This window comes from Mesoplodon densirostris, chromosome 5 (genome assembly GCF_025265405.1).
Source record: "Mesoplodon densirostris isolate mMesDen1 chromosome 5, mMesDen1 primary haplotype, whole genome shotgun sequence".
Classification (NCBI taxonomy): Eukaryota; Metazoa; Chordata; class Mammalia; order Artiodactyla; family Ziphiidae; genus Mesoplodon; species Mesoplodon densirostris.
Genome location: NC_082665.1, coordinates 153,080,753 through 153,101,236, shown reverse-complemented (window position 1 = coordinate 153,101,236; position 20,484 = coordinate 153,080,753).

Genomic DNA, 20,484 nt, shown 5'->3' with positions numbered 1-20,484 from the left:
TGTGAATGAACCCCTCTTTGGTCTTGGATGAACGATTACCCCATCCCCGGGCAGCATGAGTGTGTGGAAAGACTGCTTGGTGCCAGCACCAGAGGTAGTGACGTGGGCCTTTTGAGCGCTTAGTCTTCTTAGACTGAACAGATTAACCCATTTGGGGAGCAGATTCTACGCGCCGTATGCCAGGCACTGGAGCAGTCACTTTCAAATGGGTTATCTCCTTTAATCCTTCTAATGATCCTGTGAGTCTTATCAACTCCCTTTATTTATAGATTAAAACAGACACAAAAAACAGAGGCAATTCTGCTTTCCACATTGCTCTCTCTTGTGCCTCATATATCTTAGAGCTTGGTTAGATGTGAAGTAAGTTGGCCTAAGGAAGCAAACTTTTTAGTTCTTTTTTTAACAGCACAAAAGTGACACATTTTTCATAGATAATCAAAAAAAAAAATGCCGAAGAGTTAATCGGAGAAAAAATGCCCATAATTCAATCATGCATGAAAAGCAGTTGATACTTTGATAAGCCACCCCCAAGTATGTGCAGCATTTCATGGAAGGAAAGGGGAGAGACCACGTCCCTCTTCCAGCAGGGCTGGGAAGACTGAGTGTCTCAAGAATGCAGGGCAGGAGAATTCGTTCAGTAAAAAGGCAGTCATGAGAGATACTGTCACAGAGCTAGTGTCCCTGGTTACTCTCTCCCGTTGACCTTTCCCACAGATGGCTAATGTCAACCAGCTGCTCATCAAGGTGTGCGAAAAGTTGGGTAGCACAGCAGGTAGAGCTCAGCCCGTAGATACGATTACCAGGCTGTAAACACCATCAGCCTTTCCCTACAGGGAGAGTGTGACAGTCCTGCTGTATCTGTCGGAGCACATGAAGAGTCGCTTGGAAGAGGACAGCAAAAACGCAGGCTTGCTATACACAAAGGAAAACATGTATTTCTCCCCAGATTGCACTCACCTTCTCCCCAGACCTTCACTTGTGACATCCCGCTGTTTCTGATAGGCTGTCCTCCATGGTTGTCTCCTGTGTAAGCCAGTGGTGAGGCCCTCCACGTGTGAGTGATTATCATACCGGTTGACAATGATGAGTAGGATCCATCACTCTGGTTATTTTGTGGTCTCTACCGGTAAATTAGTTTTTATTCTAGTTTTCTTAATTAAGTTAGGTAAATCCGCATGGCCCATTTTCCTGGAATTTAGATATTTTAAAACATTTATACACCTATGCAGTTCTCTCAGTTCTCCTTGGCTGAGTTTATCCATGCTCTAAATGGCTATTTTATTTGCCACCATCTGCTCAAGGGGATCCACCCCCCCAACTACTTAATCTTTGAGGGCTCTTTTACCTTACTTGGCATATTTCTGCTATAATTCTCTCCAAGAGTAGAACCACAAGTTTATATTCAGCTTTAAGAAACTGCAATGTTGATGATGTGATGATGATTAACACTTACATAGCTCTGACTCTGGGCCAGGCACTGTTTCACATGTTCTTGTTAACTGAATTCTCACAACGCTATGAGTGGGTACTGTTGTTATCTCCATTTTACAGATGAGGAAACTGAGTCACGGAGAAGTTAAATGAATTACCTAATGTCATGCCGCTACCACTGGCAGAGCTGGGATTCAGACCCAGACATTATGGCTCTAGGGCCTCTTTCCTTTAACTCTACTCTGTACCCTTTCATTCTGCCTCCACTTTTCCCTTTTTCTGAATTCTCTCTCTGTTTTGTCTGGCAGAAGGCATCCTCCAGGGCAGGTGGACTTGCCTCAGGGCCTACTTCACATCAGGTGCATCACTCAGCTTCGGGTTAAAGCCCTCAGGCTCATGAAGGCCTAACACGCAGGGAAAGCAGTGTTTGTTGCCAGCACTCCATGATGGAGGATCAGATTCTGGAAAGTGGAGCTGGTGGGAGAAGAGGAACTGACATCATTCGGTGGAATCCTAGGAGGAAACAACGGTGTTTGCTTGGTTAGTGGGTCTGGGTGTGAGATCACAAGAATATGTGTGTGGTTCCAGTTCTCAAACCATAGCCATGCCTGAAGAGTTGGACTTGGGTGTAAAACAAGACTGCATTTTCATTCTAGGTTGTTTATGCAATCTTAGCAAGCAAGAATGCATTTGGCTTAGTGGTTCAGTATCTTTTCACTTCCATTATCCAAACCCCTCGCACTTGAAGGGCAAGAGGGTGTAGGTACTGACCACCTTGCAGTGGGTGTGGACCCTGGGGCCAAAAAAAGAATGGAGCAGCTTTAAATTAGGTAGTAATATAAGTATCCCCTCATTCCCCCTGCCACCCCCAACCTGGCTTTATGATGTTGTGCAAGGACCTCAGTTAGTGTATGATCAGGCCACCCAAAATGGTTGTTCTCTTGCTCTCTGTGCATCCCCTGCTTGGCCAGTCCCTGCTTCACCTACACCCTGCTCACCTGACTGACCTTCCCTCATCATAGAGCCCCATCAGTAAATGCCTACATACTTGCCCCAGCTAGCGACTGTTCTAATCTTTAGATCAGAACATCTCCACCACAATAGCTTATCAAAGGGGCAGTAAAGGATGTGCTCCTGGTTTCCTTGGTAACCAATGAGCCATCCTGACGTCAATTCCCGCTATAACTGATAACTTCCCTCTCTCCCCGGGAGCAAAGACTGCTGCCTTGTCCTGCCCTCCTCCGCCGTCTGCTACACACAGTGGGGTGTTGCTCCAGGACCCTGCTTCAGACACGTAAGCTCCCCCATCCATTAAACCACTGGTGTCTCTGTTACTGACTCTGGGCTCTTTCTTCTGTCTTGATTCTGGGCGAGTGCAGGGCTCGCTGGCCTGCGGAGTACAGCCCAACTCTTAGAAATCTAAGGCTTAAACAGGAGTAACTCCATATGTGACATATTAAGTCACTGTCATCTGTAATCTTCATTCAGATGTTCTTTGACTTTGAAAGAATGCTTGGATCCTTTTGAGGCTGGAATTCAATTTAGGGAGTACCCTGGCCTGGCTCCCTTGTTACATAAACCAGGAAACAGAGGTCTGGAGGGCTGAAGAGATTTCCTCAAGTTCTCACAAGTAACTGTCAGAGTTACAGCCCTGATCTTTGGTCTGCCAGCCCTGTGTTCTCTTCTGCTACTTCATTTCCAACTTCTGCTTATTGCAGGAGGGAAAAAGTAGTAGTTGGAGTGCTCTGAAGGTTGACAGATGTCATTTGCTAGAATTTTTTAAACCTATATTATATTTTAGCATAGCTTTCTTAACTATGGACAAAATCAGCTTTGGGGGTAGGTCTGAAAGAATCCAACCCCTGTCCCTTCAGTTCTCCACATCCATTTAAACAGGCGTATCTGGAATCCTAGATTGAAAGATACCTTTTTCTAGCATGATTGACATTTACTTACTGTTGGCTTAGGGAGGGCAAGAGGAGAGAAAAGAGGAGGCTGGGGAGAGAGACAGAGATGGAGAGTGGGGAGAGAGGGAGGAAAAGTGAGAAAGAGAGAGAAGAAACAAGCAAACAAATTAATAGGTACTGCCAACTTTGTGACTTGAGGAACCTGATAACTTTTCTCAATATCTAATTAACATACTATACTTGGGTTACCTCAGTAATTAAATTTTGTTCCCATTTACTTGGTGTTATTCATTTAACACTGAAACACCAGCCTCAGCAGGAAGCTGAGATTTTGTGAAAACTGAAGCAGTGAAATGGGAAGGTACCTAAAAGCTGTGCCATGACCTTTAAGTGTAGATTTTAGTAAATTTTTTTTAAATTTCAGGAAGGTACTTGAGAAAAGGGCTTCCACTGGGTACTCTTTTCTGCCATCAAGAACCAAACAAGACCTGGTTTGCACACTGAGGTCCTGGAAGTCCCCGAGCCCTAGAGCTCATTCCAAAGAGTTTGAACACTGCCGTGGAGACAAGGTTAAAAATATTTTAGCCTTGGACCCCGGGGCCAGGAACCCTAATTAGAGCAGGGTTGCCTTGGGCTGCTACCTTTGAATGCTCTCCTGTGTAGAAAAACTGACGGAGCTTCTCCCAGGGTTATCTTATCAGTTGACCACACCTTGCTGTCACTGCTCAGCTGGCCGTGACTTCAAACCTCTGTTGACCTTGAAGACCTGCTTTTGCAAGTCACTCAGCCCAGCCATCCCACACTACTTGTGTATCTGGGTTTGTCCAGCACTGTCCTTAGGCCAAGCTCTAGTCCTTGTGTGATTTCATATACCTCTCTGAGGGACTGTGTGAAGATTTAATGAACTATGTGCATGGAAAGCATGGCATCTGACATTAAGGCTACACTGTCACCTGAGTCCCTGTAATAGCCTCCTACCTGGCCCTCCTGCTTTCACCCTGTCCCCCCAAAAGCTATTTTCTATAAAAAACCAATAAGATCTTTTAAACATGAACATTCTGTCTCGTCACTTCCTTGCTTAAAGTCCTCCAGTGACTTCTTAATCTTGCCACACTGCTCCTCACCCAAACCTGTGTAGCCCTGTGCCCTCTGCCCCCTACCTCCGGCTCGGATGTCAGTTTTTACAGTCTCGCTCCTTTGATTCAGCCACACTGACCTTCTGCCTCTTTTAACACTCCAAGTACCTGCTGACACTGGCCCTTGTGTACAAGCTGTTTCTGCTTCCTGAGGTGCTCGCCCATTGATCTTCATGTGACCGGCTTCCTCACCCCATCAGATCCCAGCTTAACATCCTCAGAGAGGCAGTCTTTAATTGCCCAGTCTGAAGTAGCCACATAAAGAGAATCTGTCTATTTACTTGTTCATCTCTTTACTTCCATTAGGACATCACCTCATGAGGCCAGGGACCTTTCAGGGCCTGTTGTTGTTTTCCCAGTGCCTAGACTAGTGTTGAGAACATAGTAGGTAGGCGATCAATACTTAATGAGTGACATGTGGTAAGTGCTCCATAAATGTTCACTATTAGTATTAATTATATTAGCAAAAAACAAAAAGGTGGAACCTTAATGTAACTGGGGTTCTATTTGGTCCTGATTCTATGTAGTGACGTGTTCAGAGAAACAGATATCCTGCAGAAAAATATGACTGAAAGCAGCACAAATCTTTACTCACACCCTTAAGAATGTGCCCAAGGTAGGAGGGTGTATTTTTCACCTATAACGAAACTTGTTAAAATCCTGTCTCGCCATTTCTGTTGCTCATCATATCCAACACTCATGGCAGCCACTCCACCAATTTTCTCTTCCTGTCTCCCTGCCAACCCCCAACCAAAGAGCTCTCCTCCAAAACCCATGGCCTGGCTGAGCACCACCAGGTATTTGACCCATTTTCTGAATCAGTGTAACAAAAAGTCAGGAATCAAGGCAGGCTTGAAACCTGGGGTTGGGGAGGTGGGGGTGAGACTAGGGATATTCACAGGTTAACACACACAGAACAAAAAATGGGAAACTGAATAAAGATCTTAGTGAATTCTGAACTGAATGGTATTTAAGAAAGACTATACTAAATAGCTCTACTTGGGAAACATTGACTCTTAGGAACTTTTTATTAGGAACCAAATACACAGAAGGTATATGTCTTCATTCTTGGTTTCCTGCTACAAGGTTTTAGACCTAGGACAGGAGGAGATATCTCCTATCACAGAGCTTTTCCTCTCTTAGACCCTTACTGACTCTGATTGGATGTAGTTATTAACTTGCTGTATTATTTCATTCTTTACTATTGTGTATTAGAAGCTGAACCTGAAAAGAAAGGGCAACAGTTAGTGGCAGAGAAAAGAACTTGATGCCAGACAGCCTGATGTGAGCGGAGCAGGATGAAGAGTGATCTCACTACCGCAGCCTAACAGTGACCCAATTCCTCAAGTAGGGCCAGGTCCCACTTTACCCCTGACTTTTTTTCTCCAGTAGTGGGTTCTGGCTTCAAGAGCCATCTGTTAGGCTCCCTCAGGTCCAGCACACATTGCAAGACAGACTCTTGAGAAGACAGACTGCAATCGGGGAAGCAGGGCTCTACTCTGCCAATCGCCAGGTCTGCCAAAGCAGCTCCCCTGAGCCCACTGCTCCAACCAGCTGACCTCAGCTGACTCATCAAGTTATGAGAGGGGTTGGGACAGAAATCATCTCCCTGGGGGATCCTGGCTGTATAATAGCTATCATTTGTATGCAGTTGAATGGTGTACAGAGGAGCAGGGCTCAGGGCTCAGGGCTCCCAGCGGCATTCTGTCTGTTTATTTCCGGCAGCGTATGGAACAGTGGGTAGGTGGTTTCCAAAAGGTGATGTGGGCATTATAGTAACGTCTGAGGCTAGGGTTTTCTCCCACCCCATCTAGATTTGGGTCAGAGGTCTACATCCAGAGAACCTGGCTTTAATAGCTGTGGCCTGCTTTCTGATCACATGCCTGTCAGTTCTCCCGTTTCCGCTTGCCGCACTCCTGAGCTTCTCAGCGGCCATCTCCCAGAGAGGACCAAGGGAAGGAGTTAGACGTAAATATTCATGAGGGAAAGAAAGAGACTCAGAAGGCCGGGGTCAGGGAACCCTTTTTCTGAAATGGGCTACTGGCTCCTTGCCTTACTTTTCTTTTCTTCTCATCCATCCTCCTAGAGTAACTTGACATTTAAAGTGGTCATTATCATCCCCATCCGGTGGGGAAGAGCCAGACAATGAAGGCAACAGAGCCAGGAGAGGTGTGAGAACCACACATGATCCCCTGGAACGGCACAGTGTTTCACAGCCCAGCTTACACTAATCATGGGTAAATGGCCCCACAATTCCTCACACATGCCAGGAGTCAAGGAGGGTGGGATGAGGAGGGCAGAGAAGTACAGGTGGTAATGGCTGTCATGGGTGACAGTGGGGGGGTGCGGGCGGAAAGGCTGTTCCTGTTTGCCCTTGCCAGGCCGTCTGGGACCTGCTTGGGGACAGTCCTTCAGGAGCTCGCACTGTTGCCTGATCCCCAGGCCTTTCTGCACCAGGAAAATCAGATTAAGAAGATTGAAGGCCGCAGCCTTGAAGGCTGTGGGAGAGGGAGGGTATTCCGGCCCTTTGCCTTCAGGAGGGGTGGAGGGGGTGGTGCTCAGTGGCCTGAGTCTATGAGCCTTTGGAGAACTTTGTCCAATGTGAAGCATCCTCCTCTGCTCTCACCTTTTTCTTGCCTGGGTCAAATCAGCACTGGTCACCAGGTTTCTAAAGCTTGGGCTGCTGGAGAAGGCCCCAGTTTGCCCCATACCAGGATCTGTTCTCTGACAGCTATCTGTTTCAGCCTCAAGTTTCTGATTTTCAGTTTTCTCACTAACCCAAGCTAAGATTTTGCCTATTTCTAGTTACCCTTACCTAGGTTTCATCTTGTAAGTAGCAATCAGAGATGCACAGTTTGATTAACTGTCTCTTCATAATGTTCCTTTTCCTTTCCTTGCATTAGAGTTGGTCTCTTAAGTTGAATTAATTTATAGAGTAGCCATCACAGCTATCTCTGTGTGCCTGCTTTTGTATGAACTATATTTAGTGCCTTTTTCTACTATGTGGCAAGAATACTTTTATGAATCTCAACAGATAAGACCAAGTGTCAAGTCACAGGAAGGGCTGTGGATTTCTCCCTGACTTGTTCTAACACCGTGAAGAGTTTCTTCGCTCCTTTAAAGGCTGGTTCTTCAGGTAACAGAACACGCCAATGGCTTAACACAGTCCTTAACCCAGCCAGTCTCATGAGCCATGTGGGGAAAGCCTGACACCTTGAGTCAGGGAGGGTCTCTAAGCTGAACAGTGAAGACCCAGTAGCCTGTCATTGGTGAGAATGAATGACAAGCATTGTACATATTGGAGCTTAAGAGGCCAGCGGGAGGCAGTGTGATATAAAAGGAACACTGCACTTGTAGTGAGTCCTAGGTTAGGGAGCATCCTCACTCTGCCAACTTACTGGCCACAGGACATGGTCAAGATCTTTAACCTGATATTGTTCAGGTATTAATGACTACTGTATACCAGGCACCACATTTGGCACTGCTGATACAGTTGTGGATATGACAGGTTTTGCAGCTAAATGTGACAACCCTGGTTATTTTAGGGGGCTTCTTATGTGAGTCACTTCTTTTATTAACTTTGTGTTCATAATACAAATATTTCTACTGAAAATAACATTAGTAACAAGTATATTTTAAAGTTCACATGGAATAGCATTAATATATCCATTCAGGATACCAGATTGAAAAAAGTACATAGCAGTGTAGATGGGGAATGCAGTTTATCTTGTGGGAAAAGATTTCTTTATGCATTTATTCCCATACAATAGTAAAATGTAAAAACACTACTACCATTGATATGAGGGATATAAGTTGGCTTATTTAAGATAAATTTCATGAAGATACATGCAGCCCAATGTTCAAAGCAGCATTATTTACAATTGCCAAGATATGGAAGCAACCTAAGTGTCCATCAAGATGATGTGGTATGTATCTGTGTATGCATATATATATATATATATATATATATATGCGTGTGTGTGTATATATATATATCTATATAGATATTTATATATGTTGGGTTGGCCAAAAAGTTTGTTCGGGTTTTTCCAATGCATACATATACATACAATGGAATACCATTCAGCCAGAAAAAAGAATGAAATTTTATCGTTTTCAGCAACCTGGATGGACTTGGAAGGCACTATACTAAGTGAAAGAAGTCAGACAGAGAAAGACAAATGCTGTATGATATCACTTATATGTGGAATCTAAAAAATACAACAAATTAGTGAATATAACAAAAGAGAAGCAGACTCATAGATATAGCGAACAAACTAGTGGTTACCAGAGGGGAGAGGGAAGAGGGGAGGGGCAAGGTAGGGGTAGGGGATTAAGAGGTACAAACTATTAGATATAAAATAAGCTACAAGGATATAATGTACAGCACAGGGAATACAGCCAATATTTTAAAATAACTATAAAAGGAGTATAACCTTTAAAAATTGTGAATCACTGTGATACACCTATAACTTATGTAATTTGTTTTTAACATCTTTATTGGAGTATAATTGCTTTACATTGTTGTGTTAGTTTCTGCTATATAACAGAGTGAATCAGCTATATGTATAGATATATGCCCATATCCCCTGCCTCTTGTGTCTCTGTCCCAGCCTACCTATCCCACCCCTCTAGGTGGTCACAAAACACCGAGCTGATCTCCCTGTGCTATGCGGCTGCTTCCCACCAGCTATCTATTTTACGTTTGGTAGTGTATATATGTCCATGCCACTCTCTCACTTCATCCCAGCTTACCCTTCGCCCTCCCTGTGTCCTCAAGTCCATTCTGTACTTCTGCGTCTTTATTCTTGTTCTGCCCCTAGGTTCTTCAGAACCATTTTTTTTCTTTTTTCTACATTCCATATATATGTGTTAGCATATGGTATTTGTTTTTCTCTTTCTGACGTACTTTACTCTGTATGACAGACTCTAGGTCCATCCACCTCATTCCAATAACTCAATTTCATTTCTTTTTATGGCTGAGTAATATTCCATTGTATATATGGGACACATCTTCTATATCCATTCATCTGTCGATGGACACTTAGGTTGCTTCCATGTCCTGGCTGTTGTAAATAGTGCTGCAGTGAACATTGTGGTACATGACTCTTTTGGAATTATGGAATTTTCAGGGTATATGCCCAGTAGGGGGATTGCTGGGTCAAATGGTAGTTCTATTTTTAGTTTTTTAAGGAACCTCCATACTGTTCTCCCTAGTGGCTGTATCAATTTACATTCCCACCAACAGTGCAAGAGGATTCCCTTTTCTCCACACCCTCTCCAGCATTTATTGTTGGTAAAGCTTTTGATGATGGCCATTGTGACTGGTGTAAGGTGATATCCCATTGTAGTTTTGATTTGCATTTCTCTAATGATTAGTGGTGTTGATCATCCTTTCATGTGTTTGTTGGCAATCTGTTTAACTTCTTTGAAGAAATGTCTATTTAGGTCTTCTTCCCATTTTTGGATTGGGTTGTGTGTTTTTTTGATATTGGGCTACATGAGCTGCTTGTATATTTTGGAGATTAATCCTTTGTCATTTGCAAGTATTTTCTCCCATCCTGAGGGTTGTCTTTTTGTCTTGTTTATGGTTTCCTTTGTTATGCAAAAGGTTTTAAATTTCATTAGGCCGCATTTGTTTATTTTTGGTTTTATTTCCATTTTTCTAGGAGGTGGGTCAAAAAGGATCTTGCTGTGATTTATGTCATACAGTGTTCTGCTATGTTTTCCTCTAAGAGTTTGATAGTTTCTGGCCTTACATTTAGGTCTTTAATTCATTTTACGTTTATTTTTGTGTATGGTGTTAGGGAGTGTTCTAATTTCATTCTTTTACATGTAGCTGACCAGTTTTCCCAGCACCACTTATTGAAGAGGCTCTCTTTTCTCCATTGTATATTCTTGCCTTCTTTATCAAAGACAAGATGACCATATGTGCATGGGTTTATCTCTGGGCTTTCTATCCTCTTCCATTGATCTATATTTCTGTCTTTGTGCCAGTACCATACTGTCTTGATTACTGTAGCTTTGTAGTATAGTCTGAATCAGGGAGCCTGATTCCTCCAGCTCCGTTTTTCTTTCTCAGGATTGCTTTGGCTATGCGGGGTCTTTTTTGTTTCCATACAAATTGTGAAATTTTTGGTTCTAATTCTGTGAAAAATGCAGTGGTAGTTTGATAGGGATTGCATTGAATCTGTAGATTGCTTTGGGTAGTAGAGTCATTTTCACAATGTTGATTCTTCCAATCCGAGACCATGATATATCTCTTCATCTGTTTGTATCATCTTTAATTTCTTTCATCAGTGTCTTATAGTTTCCTGCATACAGGTCTTTTGTCTCCTTAGGTAGGTTTATTCTTAGGTGTTTTATTCTTTTTGTTGCAATGGTAAATGAGAGCGTTTCCTTAATTTCTCCTTCAGATTTTTCATCATCAGTTTATAGGAATGCAAGAGATTTCTGTGCATTAATTTTGAATCCTGCTATGTTACCAAATTCATTGATTAGCTCTAGTAGTTTCTTGGTAACATCTTTAGGGTTCTCTACGTATAGTGTCATGTCATCTGCAAACAGTGACCGTTTTGCTTCTTCTTTTCCGATTTGGATTCCTTTGATTTCTTCTTCTTCTCTGATTGCTGTGGCTAAAACTTCCAAAATTACGTTGAGTAATAGTGGTGAGAGTGAGAAATCTTGTCTTGTTCCTGATCTTAGTGGAAATGGTTTCACTTTTTCACCATTGAGAATGATGCTGGCTGTAGGTTTGTCATATATGGCCTTTATTATGTTGAGGTAAGTTCCCTCTATGCCTACTTTCGGCAGGGTTTTTATTATAAATGGGTGTTGAATTTTGTAGAAAGCTTTCTCTGCATCTATTGAGATGATCTTATGGTTTTTCTCCTTCAATTTGTTAATATGGTGTATCACATTGATTGATTTGCATATATTGAAGAATCCTTGCATTCCTGGAATAAACCCCACTTGATCATGTTGTATGATCCTTTTAATGTGTTGTTGGATTCTGTTTGCTAGTATTCTGTTGAGGATTTTTGCATCTATGTTCATCAGTGATATTGGCCTGTAGTTTTCTTTCTTTGTGACATCCTTGTCTGGTTTTGGTATCAGGGTGATGGTGGCCTCGTAGAATGAGTTTGGGAGTGTTCCTCCCTCTGCTATATTTTGGAAGAGTTTGAGAAGGATGGGTGTTAGCTCTTCTCTAAATGTTTGATAGAATTCTCCTGTGAAGCCATCTGGTCCTGGGCTTTTGTTTTTTGGAAGATTTGAATCACAGTCTCAATTTCAGTGCTTGTGATTGGTCTGTTCATATTTTCTATTTCTTCCCGATTCAGTCTTGGCAGGTTGTGCATTTCTAAGAATTTGTCCATTTCTTCCACGTTGTCCATTTTATTGGCATAGAGTTGCTTGTAGTAATCTCTCATGATCCTTTGTGTTTCTGCAGTGTCAGTTGTTACTCCTCCTAACTTATGTAATATTGTACATCAACTCTACTTCCATAAAGCATAATAAAATTTAAATTTTTTTTTAATTTTTTTAAATTTATGAAACTGTAGTTGATCCTCTTAAAAGCCATTTTTCTGCATTCTTATTGAACACCTGGGAAGACAGTGGGCTCATAAAGAACAACCTCTCTTTACATAGTATATTTCTATATCACTCCTAAAAGAGTCAAAAGCAGCAGAGTAGAGTGGCTGGAAGGGCTGGATTGAGGACAGTCTTCAGATCACCCTCTCATCGAGATGAATAGGCTTCATGAGGGCTTCTTTGCTTATTTGGAGCCTGAAAGACATCCCCTGGGATCCTCCAGAGAGAATAAATACCCCTGGGATCCTCCAGAGAGATTGGGCCTCCAATCCAGATTGGGCCTGGGGAGACTTAGATGCAGTACGCACTGGGTGATTCAGAGTAACTGCGAAGAGCATTTTAAGATCATTGACTGTAAAGAGAGTTTACAAATCAATAAAAAGACAATATCCCATTAAAAACTCCTCATGACATACTGGTAAATGAAGAAAAAAGAATAGAGACTGTCTTGTACATATAATCTTACATTTTGGAAAAGAAATATTTACAGGTGTATATAGAATATTAACTGTGGTTATCATTGGATAATATGGTTCTGGGCCTATCTTTAGACTTTTCTGTGTTTTCCAAGCTTTCTGCAGTAAGCTTGTATTTATTTTATGCTCAGAAAAATGGTGGTTATAAACAAAACCGTAAAGTATTATCTATGCAGGAAAGGGACTGTGTGCTGTTCACTATTTCATCCCCAGTGGCAGGGCTATACATTAGAATCACCTGAGAGAGCTCGTGAACTATTCAACTTCCTGAGCCTCACGGCTGGAGATGCTGGCTCAGTTGGACTGGTCTGGTAGGATACGAGGCTGCCAAGGAAAGTGGAAGCAGATTCTAGACTAAGTCATACTAAAGAGTGTTATCAGAGCCATCATTTCGCATGTAAACTCCAGGTTCATTGTAACATTGGACAAGATCTGTACTACTCCAGTTGAATATTATCACTGTAACCTTCCGTCCATCTTAGCTCCAGTAGTTGCTCTACGGGGGAAAGATAGATCTAGTTCAGTTTCCCCTGAGATGCCTCACAGGCTCCTGGGACTTGGAAAAGGCAATTATCTGCCAAGTACCAGATGGCTGTTTAGATTGGCCCCGATGAGTAAAAACAGTGATGCCAACAGAAGATGTGATTAGCTTGTGGAATAACAACGGGCCATCTCAACACAGATATACTGGAAACAAGGGTAGGGTTGGATTCAAAAGTTTTTATTTTCTTGAGTGTGTTGACAGTGCATTCATTACTTCAATAGGACTCTGTTGTTAGCAGTGGGGAGATATGGAGAGAGGGCTAACTTTATACCACAGCATTCTCATATTTATTAAGGTAACACTTTCATTAAAACTTCATGGTAAGAGATGACAATGTTATTTTCCATCCACTTGTAAAGAATGGTAGTGTGCTTCCTGGGAGATTGATTCTATCTATCTATCTATCTATCTATCTATCTATCTATGTATTCATTAATTTATTTAAGAATTCCAAAGTAAGCATTTTTAGCTCCATTTATGACTGCTATGGAAAACTATTATTCACACTGTCTACCTATACATACATAGACCTATATTGTATACAAAAGGAAAAGACAGTTGAGGCTACCCAAATGTTTTAGGCCACCATTCCATTTCTGCTTAGTTAAAAAAAAGCAAGCACATTGAAAGTTTCTAAGATGCTGCCTATTGAAAACCCTGCTGTAGACTCTAGGATCTGCCAGCTCTCAATTAACTAAGGTATAAATGGAGTGAGAGGAAAGATCACAGATAATTTAAAGCATGGTTAAACCAAAACTAGTCAAAATATGGTACCAAAATTTTAATTGTGAACATATTTAGTTCAAAACATGTTCAATATTCAGAAACACATTAACATTCTAAAACATCATCTAAAAGCATAAACAATTTAGGTATTCATGATGTGCAAGCAAATAAACATCATTTTACCTCCTCAGCAAAGAAATAGTCAGAATATTAAAATCAAAAATATTTAAAATCAGAGTTTTAAAAAGATCAAAGTCTGTTAAAATATACTGCTCGTTTTTTTTTTTTTTTTTGGTAGGGGGGTTATCACCTCTATTCATTAGTATATATTTTTGATATAAAGACACATCCAAAGATGTAGATATTCATGCTGAATTGTGATGATTTTATTTTTTGACAGACAATTATCTATGCATACCTTTCGGGCATGGTTAATCTTCAGACTGATTTCTTTCCCACCCCTAGATAATGAACAGTTAAACCTCATATCACTCTGACCCATGTTCCTAAAATTTAGGAAAGTGATGAAGATTAGGCAAGTAAAAGCAGTGGTTGTTATTAGCAAGATACAGCTCTGTGAGGTGAGTTGGTCATCAGTTGATATTTTTTTCATTATCTTACTCACTTATTTGTGAGCCCGAGGTCACTGGTTCTGGCTTTCTCCTTCCCCTGTCATCTAGATAATTTACCACCAGATAGATGATGGTCATGGCTATTCCCTCTTGTGAGAGCACCAGAATCACAGCTGCCTGCTGAACAGTCATTGACAGGAAGACACTGGAACTCACCAAAAAGATACCCCACATCCAAAGACAAAGGAGAATCCACAATGAGATTGTAGGAGGGGTGAAAACACAATAAAATCAAATCCCATGACCACTGGGTGGGTGACTCACAAATTGGAGAACAGTTATACCACAGAAGTCCACCCACCAGAGTGAAGGTTCTGAGCCCCATGTCAGGCTTCCCAACCTGGGGTTCCGGCAACAGGAGGAGGAATTCCTAGAGAATCACACTTTGAAGGCTAGCGGGATTTGATTACAGGACTTTGACAGGACTGGGGGAAACAGAGACTCCACTCTTGGAGGGCACACAAAGTAGTGCGTGCATCAAGATGCAGGGGGAAGGAGCAGTAACCCCACAGGAGACTGAACTAGAGTTACCTGCTAGTGTTGGAGAGTCTCCTGCAGAGGCAGGGAGTGGCTGTGGCTCACCGCAGGGACAAGGACACTGGCAGCAGAAATTCCGGGAAGTACTCCTTGGTGTGAGCCCTCCCAGAGCCCACCAAAGAGCCAGGTAGGCTCCAGTGTGTTGGGTCACCTCAGGCCAAACAACTAATAGGGAGGGAACTCAGCCCCACCCATCAGCAGATAAAGTTTTACTGAGCTCTGCCCACCAGAGCAATACCCAGCTCTACTCACCACCAGTCCCTCCCATCAGGAAGCTTGCACAAGCCTCTTAGATAGCCTCATCCACCAGAGGGCAGACAGCAGAAGCAAGAACTACAATCCTGCCTCCTGTGGAACGAACACCACATTCACAGAAAGATAGACAAAATGAAAGGCAGAGGGCTATGCACCAGATGAACGAACAAGATAAAACCCAAGAAAAACAATTAAATGAAGTGGAGATAAGCAACCTTCCAGAAAAAGAATTCCAAATAATGATAATGAAGATGATGCAGGACCTTGGAAAAGGAACGGAGGCAAAGATCAAGAAGATGCAAGAAATGTTTAACAAAGACCTAGAGGAATTAAAGAACAAACACCTAGAAAAATTAAAGAACAAACAAACAGAAATGAACAATACAATAACTGAAATGAGAAATACACTAGAAGAAATCAATAGCAGAATAACTGAGGCAGAACAATGGACAAGTGATGTGGAAGACAGAATGGAGTTCACTGCCATGGAACAGAATAAAGAAAAAAGAATAAAAAGAAATGAAGACAGACTAAGAGACCTCTGGGACAACATAAAACACACCAACATTCTCATTATAGGGTCCCAGAAGGAGAAGAGAGAGAAAGGACCCGAGAAAATATTTGAAGAGATTATAGTCAAAAACTTCCCTAATATGGGAAAGGAAATAGCCACCCACGTCCAGGAAGCACAGAGAGTCCCAGGCAGGATAAACCCAAGGAGAAACATGCCAAGACACATAGTACTCAAACTGACAAAAATTAAAGACAAAGAAAAATTATTAAAAGCAACAAGGGAAAAGTGACAAATAACAGACAAGTGAACTCCCATAAGGTTAACAGCTGATTTCTCAGCAGAAGCTCTACAAGCCACAAGGGAGTGGCACGATATACTTAAAGCGATGAAAATGAAGAACCTACAACCAAGATTACTCTACCCGACAAGGATCTCATTCAGACTCGACAGAGAAATCAAAAGCTTTACAGACAAGCAAAAGCTAAGAGAATTCAGCACCACCAAACCAGCTCTACAACAAATGCTAAAGGCACTTCTCTAAGTGGGAATCACAAGAGAAGAAAAGCACCTACAATAACAAACCCAAAACAATTAAGAAAATGGTAATAGGAACATACATATCAATAATTACTGTAAATGTGAATGGATTAAATGCTCTAGCCAAAAGACACAGACTGGCTGAATGGATACAAAAACAAGACCCATATATATGCTGTCTGCAAGAGACCCACTTCAGACCTATGGACATACAGACTGAAAGTGAGGGGACGGAAAAAGCTATTCCATGCAAATGGAAATAAAAAGAAAACTGGAGTAGCAATACTCATATTAGATAAAATAGACTTTAAAATAAAGATGTTACAAGAGATAAGAAGGGACACTACATAATGATCAAAGGATCAATCCAAGAAGATATAACAGTTATAAATATATATGCACCGAACATAGGTGCACCTCAATATATAAGGCAACTGCTAACAGCTCTAAAAGAGGAAATCAACAGTAACACAGTAATAGTGGGGGACTTCAACACCTCACTTACACCAATGGACAGATCATCCGGACAGAAAATTAATAAGGAAACAAAAGCTTTAAGTGACACAATAGACCAGATAGATTTAATTGATATTTATATGACATTCCATCTGAAAACAGCAGATTACACTTTCTTCTCAAGTGCACACGGAACATTCTCAAGGATAGATCACATCTTGGGTCACAAATCAAGCCTTGGAAAATTTAAGAAAATTGAAGTCATATCAAGCATCTTTTCCAACCACAACGCTATGAGATTAGAAATAAATTACAGGAAAAAAATGTAAAAAACACAAGCACATGGAGGCTAAGCAATATGTTACCAAATAACCAAGAGATCACTGAAGAAATCAAAGAGGAAATCAAAAAATACCTAGAGACAAATGACAATGAAAACACAATGACCCAAATCCTATGGGATACAGCAAAAGCAGTTCTAAGAGGGACGTTTATAACAATACAATCCTACCTCAAGAAACAAGAAAAATCTCAAATAAACAATCTGACCTTACACCTAAAGGAACTATAGAAAGAAGAACAAACAAAACCCAAAGTCAGTAGAAGGAAAGAAGTCATAAAGATCAGAGCAGAAATAAATAGAAACAAAGAAAACAATAGCAAAGATCAATAAAACTAAAACTTCTTTTCTTTGAGAAGATCAACAAAATTGATAAACCATAGGCCAGACTCATCAAGAAAAAGAGGGAGAGGACTCAAATCAATAAAATTAGAAATGAAAAAGGAGAAGTTACAACAGTCAACACAGAAATGCAAAGCATCATAAGAGACTACTACAAGCAACTAGCAACTCCATGCCATTAAAATGGACAATCTGGAAGAAATGGACACATTCTTAGAAAGGTATAAGCTTCCAAGACTGAACCAAGAAGAAATACAAAATATGAAGAGACTAGTCACAAGTAATGAAATTGAAACTGTGATTAAAAATCTTCCAACAAACAAAAGTCCAGGACCAGATGGCTTCACAGGTGAATTTTATCAAATATTTAGAGAAGAGCTAAAACCTGTCCTTCTCAAACTCTTCCACAAAATTGCAGAGGAAGGAACACTCCCAAACTCATCCTACAAGGCAACCATCACCCTGATACCAAAACCAGACAAAGATTCTACAAAAAAAAGAATATTACAGACCAATATCACTAATGAACATAGATGAAAAAATCCTCAACAGAATACTAGCAAACAGAATCCAACAGCACATTAAAAGGATTATACACCATGATGAAATCCCTTGGGATTTATCCCAGGGATGCAAAGATTCTTCAATATATGCAAATCAATCAACGTGATACACCATATTAACAAATTGAAGAAGTAAAACCATATGATCATCTCAATAGATGCAGAAAAAGCTTTTGACAAAATTCAACACCCATTTATGATAAAAACTCTCCAGAAAGCGGGCGTAGAGGGAACCTACCTCAACATAATAAAGGCCATATGCGGCAGACCCACAGCAAACATCATTCTCAGTGCTGAAAAACTGAAAGCATTTCCTCTAAGCTTAGGAACAAGACAAGTATGTCCATTCTTGCCACTGTTATTCAACATAGTTTTGGAACTCGTAGCCATGGCATTCAGAGAAGAAAAGAAAGGAAAGGAATCCAAATCAGAAAAGAAGAAGTAAAACTGTCACTGTTTGCAAATGACATGATACTATACATAGAGAATCCTAAAGATACCACCAGAAAACTACTAGTCAATGAGTTTGGTAAAGTTGCAGGATACAAAGTTAATGCAAAGAAGTCTCTTGCATTCCTATACACTAATGATGAAAAATCTGAAAGAGAAATTAAGGAAACACTCCCATTTACCATTGCAACAAGAAGAATAAAATACCTGGGAATAAACCTACCTAAGGAGACAAAAGACCTATATGCAGAAAACTATAAGACACCGATGAAAGAAATTAAAGATGATACAAACAGATGAAGAGATATACCATGGTCTTGGATTGGAAGAATCAACATTGTGAAAATGACTCTACTACCCAAAGCAATCTACAGATTCAATGCAATCCCTATCAAACTACCACTGACATTTTTCACAGAACTAGAACAAAAAATTTCACAATTTGTATGGAAACACAAAAGACCCTGCCTAGCCAAAACAATCTTGAGAAAGAAAAACGGAGCTGGAGGAATCAGGCTCCCTGACTTCAGACTATACTACAAAGCTACAGTAATCAAGACAGTACAGTACTGGCACAAAGACAGAAATATAGATCAATGGAAGAGGATAGAAAGCCCAGAGATAAACCCGTACACATATGGTCACCTTGTCTTTGATAAAGGAGGCAAGAATATACAATGGAGAAAAGAGAGCCTCTTCAATAAGTGGTGCTGGGAAAACTGGTCAGCTACATGTAAAAGAATGAAATTAGAACACTCCCTAACACCATACACAAAAATAAACTCAAAATGCATTAAAGACCTAAATGTAAGACCAGACACTATAGAACTCTTAGAGGAAAACATAGGAAGAACACTCTTTGACATAAATCACAGCAAGATCCTTTTGACCCACCTCCTAGAAAAATGGAAATAAAACCAAAAATCAACAAATGCAGCCTAATGAAATTTAAAAGTTTTGCATAACAAAGGAAACCATAAACAAGACAAAAAGACCACCCTCAGAATGGGAGAAAATACTTGCAAACAAAGCAAATGACAAAGGATTAATCTCCAAAATATACAAGCAGCTCATGTAGCTCAATATCAAAAAACAAAAAACCCAATCCAAAAATGGGCAGAAGACCTAAATAGACATTTCTCTAAAGAAGTTAAACAGATTGCCAACAAACAGATGAAAGGATGATCAACATCACTAATCATTAGAGAAAAGCAAATCATACCTACAATGCGATATCACCTTACACCAGTCAGAATGGCCATCATCAAAAACTTTACCGGGGCCTCCCTGGTGGCGCAGTGGTTAAGAGTCCGCCTGCCGATGCAGGGGATACGGGTTCGTGCCCCGGTCTGGGAGGATCCCATATGCCGCGGAGCGGCTGGGCCCATGCGCCAAGGCCGCTGGGCCTGCGCATCCGGAGCCTGTGCTCCGCAACGGGAGAGGCCACAACAGTGAGAGGCCCGCATACCGAAAAAAAAAAAAAAAAAAACTTTACCGGGCCTCCCTGGTGGCGCAGTGGTTGAGAGTCCGCCTGCCGATGCAGGGGACGCGGGTTCGTGCCCCGATCCCGGAGGATCCCACATGCCGCGGAGCGGCTGGGCCCGCGAGCCATGGCCGCGGGGCCTGTGTGTCCGGAGCCTGTGCTCCGCAACGGGAGAGGCCACAGCAGTGAGAGGCCCGCGTACAGCAAAAAAAAAAAAAAAAAAAAAAAAAAAAACTTTACCAACAATAAATGCTGGAGAGGGTGTGGAGAAAAGGGAATCCTCTTGCACTGTTGGTGGGAATGTAAGTTGATACAGCCACTAGGGAGAACAGTATGGAGGTTCCTTATAAAACTAAAAATAGAACTACCATTTGACCCAGCAGTCCCCCTACTGGGCATATACCCTGAGAAAACCATAATTCCAAAAGAGTCATGTACCACAATGTTCACTGCAGCACTATTTACAATAGCCAGGACATGGAAGCAACCTAAGTGTCCATCGACAGATGAATAGATAAAGAATATGTGGCACGTGTATACAATGGAATATTACTCAGCCATA